Source organism: Scyliorhinus torazame, chromosome 24 (genome assembly GCF_047496885.1).
Source record: "Scyliorhinus torazame isolate Kashiwa2021f chromosome 24, sScyTor2.1, whole genome shotgun sequence".
NCBI lineage: Eukaryota > Metazoa > Chordata > Chondrichthyes > Carcharhiniformes > Scyliorhinidae > Scyliorhinus > Scyliorhinus torazame.
The window spans coordinates 6,344,946-6,353,221 of record NC_092730.1 but is presented as its reverse complement, the minus strand read 5'-3'; positions in this window follow the sequence as shown (position 1 = coordinate 6,353,221).

Sequence of the window (8,276 nt, the reverse complement as noted above, 5' to 3'; positions counted from 1 at the left end):
AGGGGCTGGGGTGGTTACAGAGATAGGGAGGGTTGTAGGGGCTGGAGGAGGTTACAGAGATAGGGAGGGTTGTAGGGGGCTGGAGGAGGTTACAGAGTTAGGGAGGGTTGTAGGGGCTGGAGGAGGTTACAGAGATAGGGAGGGTTGTAGGGGCTGGAGGAGGTTACAGAGTTAGGGAGGGTTGTAGGGGCTGGAGGAGGTTACAGAGATAGGGAGGGTTGTAGGGGCTGGGGGTGGTTACAGAGATAGGGAGGGTTGTAGGGGCTGGAGGAGGTTACAGAGATAGGGAGGGTTGTAGGGGGCTGGAGGAGGTTACAGAGATAGGGAGGGTTGTCGGGGCTGGAGGAGGTTACAGAGATAGGGAGGGTTGTGGGGGCCGGAGGAGGTTACAGAGATAGGGAGGGTTGTGGGGGCCGGAGGAGGTTACAGAGATAGGGAGGGTTGTCGGGGCTGGAGGAGGTTACAGAGATTGGGAGGGTTGTAGGGGCTGGGGGAGGTTACAGAGATAGGGAGGGTTGTAGGGACTGGAGGAGGTTACAGAGATAGGGAGGGTTGTCGGGGCTGGAGGAGGTTACAGAGTTAGGGAGGGTTGTAGGGGCTGGAGGAGGTTACAGAGTTAGGGAGGCTTGTAGGGGCTGGAGGAGGTTACAGAGATAGGGAGGAGTGTAGGGGCTGGAGGAGGTTACAGAGATTGGGAGGGGTGTAGGGGCTGGAGGAGGTTACAGAGATAGGGAGGGTTGTAGGGGCTGGAGGAGGTTACAGAGATAGGGAGGGTTGTAGGGGGCTGGAGGAGGTTACAGAAATAGGGAGGGTTGTAGGGGCTGGGGGTGGTTACAGAGATAGGGAGGGTTGTAGTGGCTGGAGGAGGTTACAGAGATAGGGAGGGTTGTAGGGGCTGGAGGAGGTTACAGAGATAGGGAGGGTTGTGGGGGCCGGAGGAGGTTACAGAGATAGGGAGGGTTGTGGGGGCCGGAGGAGGTTACAGAGATAGGGAGGGTTGTCGGGGCTGGAGGAGGTTACAGAGATTGGGAGGGTTGTAGGGGCTGGAGGAGGTTACAGAGATGGGGAGGGTTGTCGGGGCTGGAGGAGGTTACAGAGATTGGGAGGGGTGTCAGGGCTGGAGGAGGTTACAGAGTTAGGGAGGGTTGTAGGGGCTGGAGGAGGTTACAGAGTTAGGGAGGGTTGTAGGGGCTGGAGGAGATTACAGAGATAGGGAGGGGTGTAAGGGCTGGAGGAAGTTACAGAGATAGGGAGGGGTGTAGGGGCTGGAGGAGGTGACAGAGATAGGGAGGGTTGTAGGGGCTGGAGGAGGTTACAGAGATAGGGAGGGTTGTAGGGGGCTGGAGGAGGTTACAGAAATAGGGAGGGTTGTAGGGGCTGGGGGTGGTTACAGAGATAGGGAGGGTTGTAGGGGCTGGAGGAGGTTACAGAGATAGGGAGGGTTGTAGGGGGCTGGAGGAGGTTACAGAAATAGGGAGGGATGTAAGGGCTGGAGGAGGTTATAGAGATAGGGAGGGTTGTAGGAGCTGGAGGAGGTTACAGAGATGGGGTGGGTTGTCGGGGCTGGAGGAGGTTACAGAGATGAGGGAGGGTTGTCGGGGCTGGAGGAGGTTACAGAGATGGGGAGGGTTGTCGGGGCTGGAGGAGGTTACAGAGATTGGGAGGGGTGTCAGGGCTGGAGGAGGTTACAGAGTTAGGGAGGGTTGTAGGGGCTGGAGGAGGTTACAGAGTTAGGGAGGGTTGTAGGGGCTGGAGGAGATTACAGAGATAGGGAGGGGTGTAAGGGCTGGAGGAAGTTACAGAGATAGGGAGGGGTGTAGGGGCTGGAGGAGGTGACAGAGATAGGGAGGGTTGTAGGGGCTGGAGGAGGTTACAGAGATAGGGAGGGGTGTAAGGGCTGGAGGAGGTTACAGAGATAGGGAGGGGTGTAGGGGCTGGGGGTGGTTACAGAGATAGGGAGGGTTGTCGGGGCTGGAGGAGGTTACAGAGATAGGGAGGGTTGTAGGGGGCTGGAGGAGGTTACAGAAATAGGGAGGGTTGTAGGGGCTGGGGGTGGTTACAGAGATAGGGAGGGTTGTAGGGGCTGGAGGAGGTTACAGAGATAGGGAGGGTTGTAGGGGGCTGGAGGAGGTTACAGAAATAGGGAGGGATGTAAGGGCTGGAGGAGGTTATAGAGATAGGGAGGGTTGTAGGAGCTGGAGGAGGTTACAGAGATGGGGTGGGTTGTCGGGGCTGGAGGAGGTTACAGAGATAGGGAGGGTTGTCGGGGCTGGAGGAGGTTACAGAGATGGGGAGGGTTGTCGGGGCTGGAGGAGGTTACAGAGATTGGGAGGGGTGTCGGGGCTGGAGGAGGTTACAGAGTTAGGGAGGGTTGTAGGGGCTGGAGGAGGTTACAGAGTTAGGGAGGGTTGTAGGGGCTGGAGGAGATTACAGAGATAGGGAGGGGTGTAAGGGCTGGAGGAAGTTACAGAGATAGGGAGGGGTGTAGGGGCTGGAGGAGGTGACAGAGATAGGGAGGGTTGTAGGGGCTGGAGGAGGTTACAGAGATAGGGAGGGGTGTAAGGGCTGGAGGAGGTTACAGAGATAGGGAGGGGTGTAGGGGCTGGAGGAGGTGACAGAGATCGGGAGGGGTGCAGGGACTGGAGGAGGTCACAGAGATAGGGAGGGTTACAGGGGCTGGAGGAGGTTACAGAGATAGAGAGGGGTGTAGGGGCTGGAGGAGGTGACAGAGATAGGGAGGATTGTAGGGGCTGGAGGAGGTGACAGAGATAGGGAGGGTTGTAGGGGCTGGAGGAGGTTACAGAGATAGGGAGGGTTGTATGGGGCTGGAGGAGGTTACAGAAATAGGGAGGGTTGTAGGGGCTGGGGGTGGTTACAGAGATAGGGAGGGTTGTAGGGGCTGGAGGAGGTTACAAAGATAGAGAGGGGTGTAGGGGCTGGAGGAGGTGACAGAGATAGGGAGGGTTGTAGGGGCTGGAGGAGGTGACAGAGATAGGGAGGGGTGTAGGGTCTGGAGGAGGTTACAGAGATAGGGAGGGGTGTAAGGGCTGGAGGAGGTTACAGAGATAGGGAGGGGTGTAGGGGCTGGAGGAGGTTACAGAGATTGGGCGGGGTGTAAGGGCTGGAGGAGGTTACAGAGATAGGGAGGGGTGTAGGGGCTGGAGGAGGTGACAGAGATAGGGAGGGTTACAGGGGCTGGAGGAGGTTACAGAGATAGGGAGGGTTGTAAGGGCTGGAGGAGGTTACAGAGATAGGGAGGGGTGTAAGGGCTGGAGGAGGTTACAGAGATAGGGAGGGGTGTAGGGGCTGGAGGAGGTGACAGAGATAGGGAGGGTTACAGGGGCTGGAGGAGGTTACAGAGATAGAGAGGGGTGTAGGGACTGGAGGAGGTCATAGAGATAGGGAGGGGTGTGGGGGCTGGAGGAGGTTACAGAGATAGGGAGGGTTGTCGGGGCTGGTGGAGGTGACAGAAATAGGGAGGGTTGTCGGGGCTGGAGGAGGTTACAGAGATAGGGAGGGGTGTAGGGGCTGGAGGAGGTTACAGAGATAAGGGAGGGTTGTGGGGGCTGGAGGAGGTTACAGAGATAGGGAGGGTTATCGGGGCTGGAGGAGGTGACAGAGATAGGGAGGGTTGTAGGGACTGGAGGAGGTTACAGAGATAGGGAGGGGTGTAGGGGCTGGAGGAGGGTACAGAGATTGGGAGGGTTGGAGGGGCTGGAGGAGGTTACAGAGATAGGGAGTGTTGTCGGGGCTGGAGGAGGTGACAGAGATAGGGAGGGTTGTAGGGGCTGGAGGAGGTTACAGAGATAGGGAGGGTTGTAGGGGCTTGAGGAGGTTACAGAGATAGGGAGGGTTGTAGGGGCTGGAGGAGGTTACAGTGATAGGGAGGGTTGTAGGGGCTGGAGGAGGTTACAGAGATAGGGAGGGTTGTAGGGACGGGAGGAGGTTACAGAGATAGGGAGGGTTGTCGGGGCTGGAGGAGGTTACAGAGATAGGGAGGGGTGTAGGGACTGGAGGAGGTTACAGAGATAGGGAGGGTTGTAGGGGGTGGAGGAGGTTACAGAGACAGGGAGGGTGTAGGGGCTGGAGGAGGTTACAGAGATAGGGAGGGATGTAGGGGCTGGAGGGGGTTACAGAGATAGGGAGGGTGTAGGGGCTGGAGGAGGTTACAGAGATAGGGAGGGGTGTAGGGGCTGGAGGAGGTTACAGAGATAGGGAGGGTTGTAGACACTGGAGGAGGTTACAGAGATAGGGAGGGTTGTAGACACTGGAGGAGGTTACAGAGATAGGGAGGGTTGTCGGGGCTGGAGGAGGTTACAGAGATAGGGAGGGGTGTAGGGGCTGGAGGAGGTTACAGAGATAGGGAGGGTGTAGGGGCTGGAGGAGGTTACAGAGATAGGGAGGGATGTAGGGGCTGGAGGGGGTTACAGAGATAGGGAGGGTGTAGGGGCTGGAGGAGGTTACAGAGATAGGGAGGGGTGTAGGGGCTGGAGGAGGTTACAGAAATAGGGAGGGGTGTAGGGGCTGGAGGAGGTTACAGAGATAGGGAGGGTTGTAGGGGCTGGAGGAGGTTACAGAGATAGGGAGGGGTGTAGGGGCTGGAGGAGGTTACAGAGATAGGGAGGGTTGTAGGGGCTGGAGGAGGTTACAGAGATTGGGAGGGTTGTAGGGGCTGGAGGGGGTTACAGAGATAGGGATGGGTTGTAGGGGCTGGAGGAGGTTACAGAGATAGGGAGGGGTGTGGGGGCTGGAGGAGGTTACAGAGATAGGGAGGGTTGTAGAGGCTGGAGGAGGTTACAGAGATAGGGAGGGTTGTGGAGGCTGGAGGAGGTTACAGAGTTAGGGAGGGTTGTAGGGGCTGGAGGAGGTTACAGAGATAGGGAGGGGTGCAGGGGCTGGAGGAGGTTACAGAGATAGGGAGGGTTGTAGGGGCTGGAGGAGGTTACAGAGATAGGGAGGGTTGTAGGGGCTGGAGGAGGTTACAGAGATAGGGAGGGTTGTAGGGGCTGGAGGAGGTTACAGAGATAGGGAGGGTTGTAGGGGCTGGAGGAGGTTACAGAGATAGGGAGGGTTGTAGGGGCTGGAGGAGGTTACAGAGATAGGGAGGGGTGCCGGGGCTGGAGGAGGTTACAGAGATAGGGAGGGTTGTCGGGGCTGGAGGAAGTTACAGAGATAGGGAGGGGTGTCGGGGCTGGAGGGGGTTACAGAGATAGGGAGGGTTGTAGGGGCTGGAGGAGGTTACAGAGATAGGGAGGGTTGTAGGGGCTGGAGGAGGTTACAGAGATAGGGAGGGGTGTAGGGGCTGGAGGAGGTTACAGAGATAGGGAGGGTTGTAGGGGCTGGAGGAGGTTACAGAGATAGGGAGGGGTGCAGGGGCTGGAGGAGGTTACAGAGATAGGGAGGGTGTCGGGGCTGGAGGAGGTTACAGAGATAGGGAGGGTTGTCGGGGCTGGAGGAGGTTCCAGAGATAGGGAGGGTTGTAGGGGCTGGAGGAGGTTACAGAGATAGGGAGGGTAGTGGGGACTGGAGCAGGTTACAGAGATAGGGAGGGTTGTAGGGGCTGGAGGAGGTTACAGAGATAGGGAGGGTGTCGGGGCTGGAGGAGGTTACAGAGATAGGGAGGGTTGTCGGGGCTGGAGGAGGTTCCAGAGATAGGGAGGGGTGTCGGGGCTGGAGGAGGTTACAGAGATTGGGAGGGGTGTCGGGGCTGGAGGGGGTTACAGAGATAGGGAGGGTTGCAGGGGCTGGAGGAGGTTACAGAGATAGGGAGGGTTGTAGGGGCTGGAGGAGGTTACAGAGATAGGGAGGGTTGTGGAGGCTGGAGGAGGTTACAGAGTTAGGGAGGGTTGTCGGGGCTGGAAGAGGTTACAGAGATTGGGAGGGTTGTAGGGGCTGGAGGAGGTTACAGAGATAGGGAGGGTTGTAGGCGCTGGAGGAGGTTACAGAGATAGGGAGTGTTGTAGGGGCTGGAGGAGGTTACAGAGATAGGGAGGGTTGTAGGGGCTGGAGGAGGTTACAGAGATAGGGAGGGTTGAAGGGGCTGGAGGAGGTTACAGAGTTAGGGAGGGTTGTCGGGGCTGGAGGAGGTTACAGAGATAGGGAGGGTTGTGGACGTGGAGGAGGTTACAGAGATAGGGAGGGTTGTAGGGGCTGGAGGAGGTTACAGAGATAGGGAGGGTTGTAGGGGCTGGAGGAGGTTACAGAGATTGGGAGGGGTGTCGGGGCTGGAGGAGGTTACAGAGTTAGGGAGGGTTGTAGGGGCTGGAGGAGGTTACAGAGTTAGGGAGGGTTGTAGGGGCTGGAGGAGGTTACAGAGATAGGGAGGGTTGTAGGGGCTGGAGGAGGTTACAGAGATAGGGAGGGTTGTAGGGGGCTGGAGGAGGTTACAGAGATAGGGAGGGTTGTAGGGGCTGGGGGTGGTTACAGAGATAGGGAGGGTTGTAGGGGCTGGAGGAGGTTACAGAGATAGGGAGGGTTGTAGGGGGCTGGAGGAGGTTACAGAGTTAGGGAGGGTTGTAGGGGCTGGAGGAGGTTACAGAGATAGGGAGGGTTGTAGGGGCTGGAGGAGGTTACAGAGTTAGGGAGGGTTGTAGGGGCTGGAGGAGGTTACAGAGATAGGGAGGGTTGTAGGGGCTGGGGGTGGTTACAGAGATAGGGAGGGTTGTAGGGGCTGGAGGAGGTTACAGAGATAGGGAGGGTTGTAGGGGGCTGGAGGAGGTTACAGAGATAGGGAGGGTTGTCGGGGCTGGAGGAGGTTACAGAGATAGGGAGGGTTGTGGGGGCCGGAGGAGGTTACAGAGATAGGGAGGGTTGTGGGGGCCGGAGGAGGTTACAGAGATAGGGAGGGTTGTCGGGGCTGGAGGAGGTTACAGAGATTGGGAGGGTTGTAGGGGCTGGGGGAGGTTACAGAGATAGGGAGGGTTGTAGGGACTGGAGGAGGTTAGAGAGATAGGGAGGGTTGTCGGGGCTGGAGGAGGTTACAGAGTTAGGGAGGGTTGTAGGGGCTGGAGGAGGTTACAGAGTTAGGGAGGCTTGTAGGGGCTGGAGGAGGTTACAGAGATAGGGAGGAGTGTAGGGGCTGGAGGAGGTTACAGAGATAGGGAGGGGTGTAGGGGCTGGGGGTGGTTACAGAGATAGGGAGGGTTGTCGGGGCTGGAGGAGGTTACAGAGATAGGGAGGGTTGTAGGGGGCTGGAGGAGGTTACAGAAATAGGGAGGGTTGTAGGGGCTGGGGGTGGTTACAGAGATAGGGAGGGTTGTAGGGGCTGGAGGAGGTTACAGAGATAGGGAGGGTTGTAGGGGGCTGGAGGAGGTTACAGAAATAGGGAGGGATGTAAGGGCTGGAGGAGGTTATAGAGATAGGGAGGGTTGTAGGAGCTGGAGGAGGTTACAGAGATGGGGTGGGTTGTCGGGGCTGGAGGAGGTTACAGAGATAGGGAGGGTTGTCGGGGCTGGAGGAGGTTACAGAGATGGGGAGGGTTGTCGGGGCTGGAGGAGGTTACAGAGATTGGGAGGGGTGTCGGGGCTGGAGGAGGTTACAGAGTTAGGGAGGGTTGTAGGGGCTGGAGGAGGTTACAGAGTTAGGGAGGGTTGTAGGGGCTGGAGGAGATTACAGAGATAGGGAGGGGTGTAAGGGCTGGAGGAAGTTACAGAGATAGGGAGGGGTGTAGGGGCTGGAGGAGGTGACAGAGATAGGGAGGGTTGTAGGGGCTGGAGGAGGTTACAGAGATAGGGAGGGGTGTAAGGGCTGGAGGAGGTTACAGAGATAGGGAGGGGTGTAGGGGCTGGAGGAGGTGACAGAGATCGGGAGGGGTGCAGGGACTGGAGGAGGTCACAGAGATAGGGAGGGTTACAGGGGCTGGAGGAGGTTACAGAGATAGAGAGGGGTGTAGGGGCTGGAGGAGGTGACAGAGATAGGGAGGATTGTAGGGGCTGGAGGAGGTGACAGAGATAGGGAGGGTTGTAGGGGCTGGAGGAGGTTACAGAGATAGGGAGGGTTGTATGGGGCTGGAGGAGGTTACAGAAATAGGGAGGGTTGTAGGGGCTGGGGGTGGTTACAGAGATAGGGAGGGTTGTAGGGGCTGGAGGAGGTTACAAAGATAGAGAGGGGTGTAGGGGCTGGAGGAGGTGACAGAGATAGGGAGGGTTGTAGGGGCTGGAGGAGGTGACAGAGATAGGGAGGGGTGTAGGGTCTGGAGGAGGTTACAGAGATAGGGAGGGGTGTAAGGGCTGGAGGAGGTTACAGAGATAGGGAGGGGTGTAGGGGCTGGAGGAGGT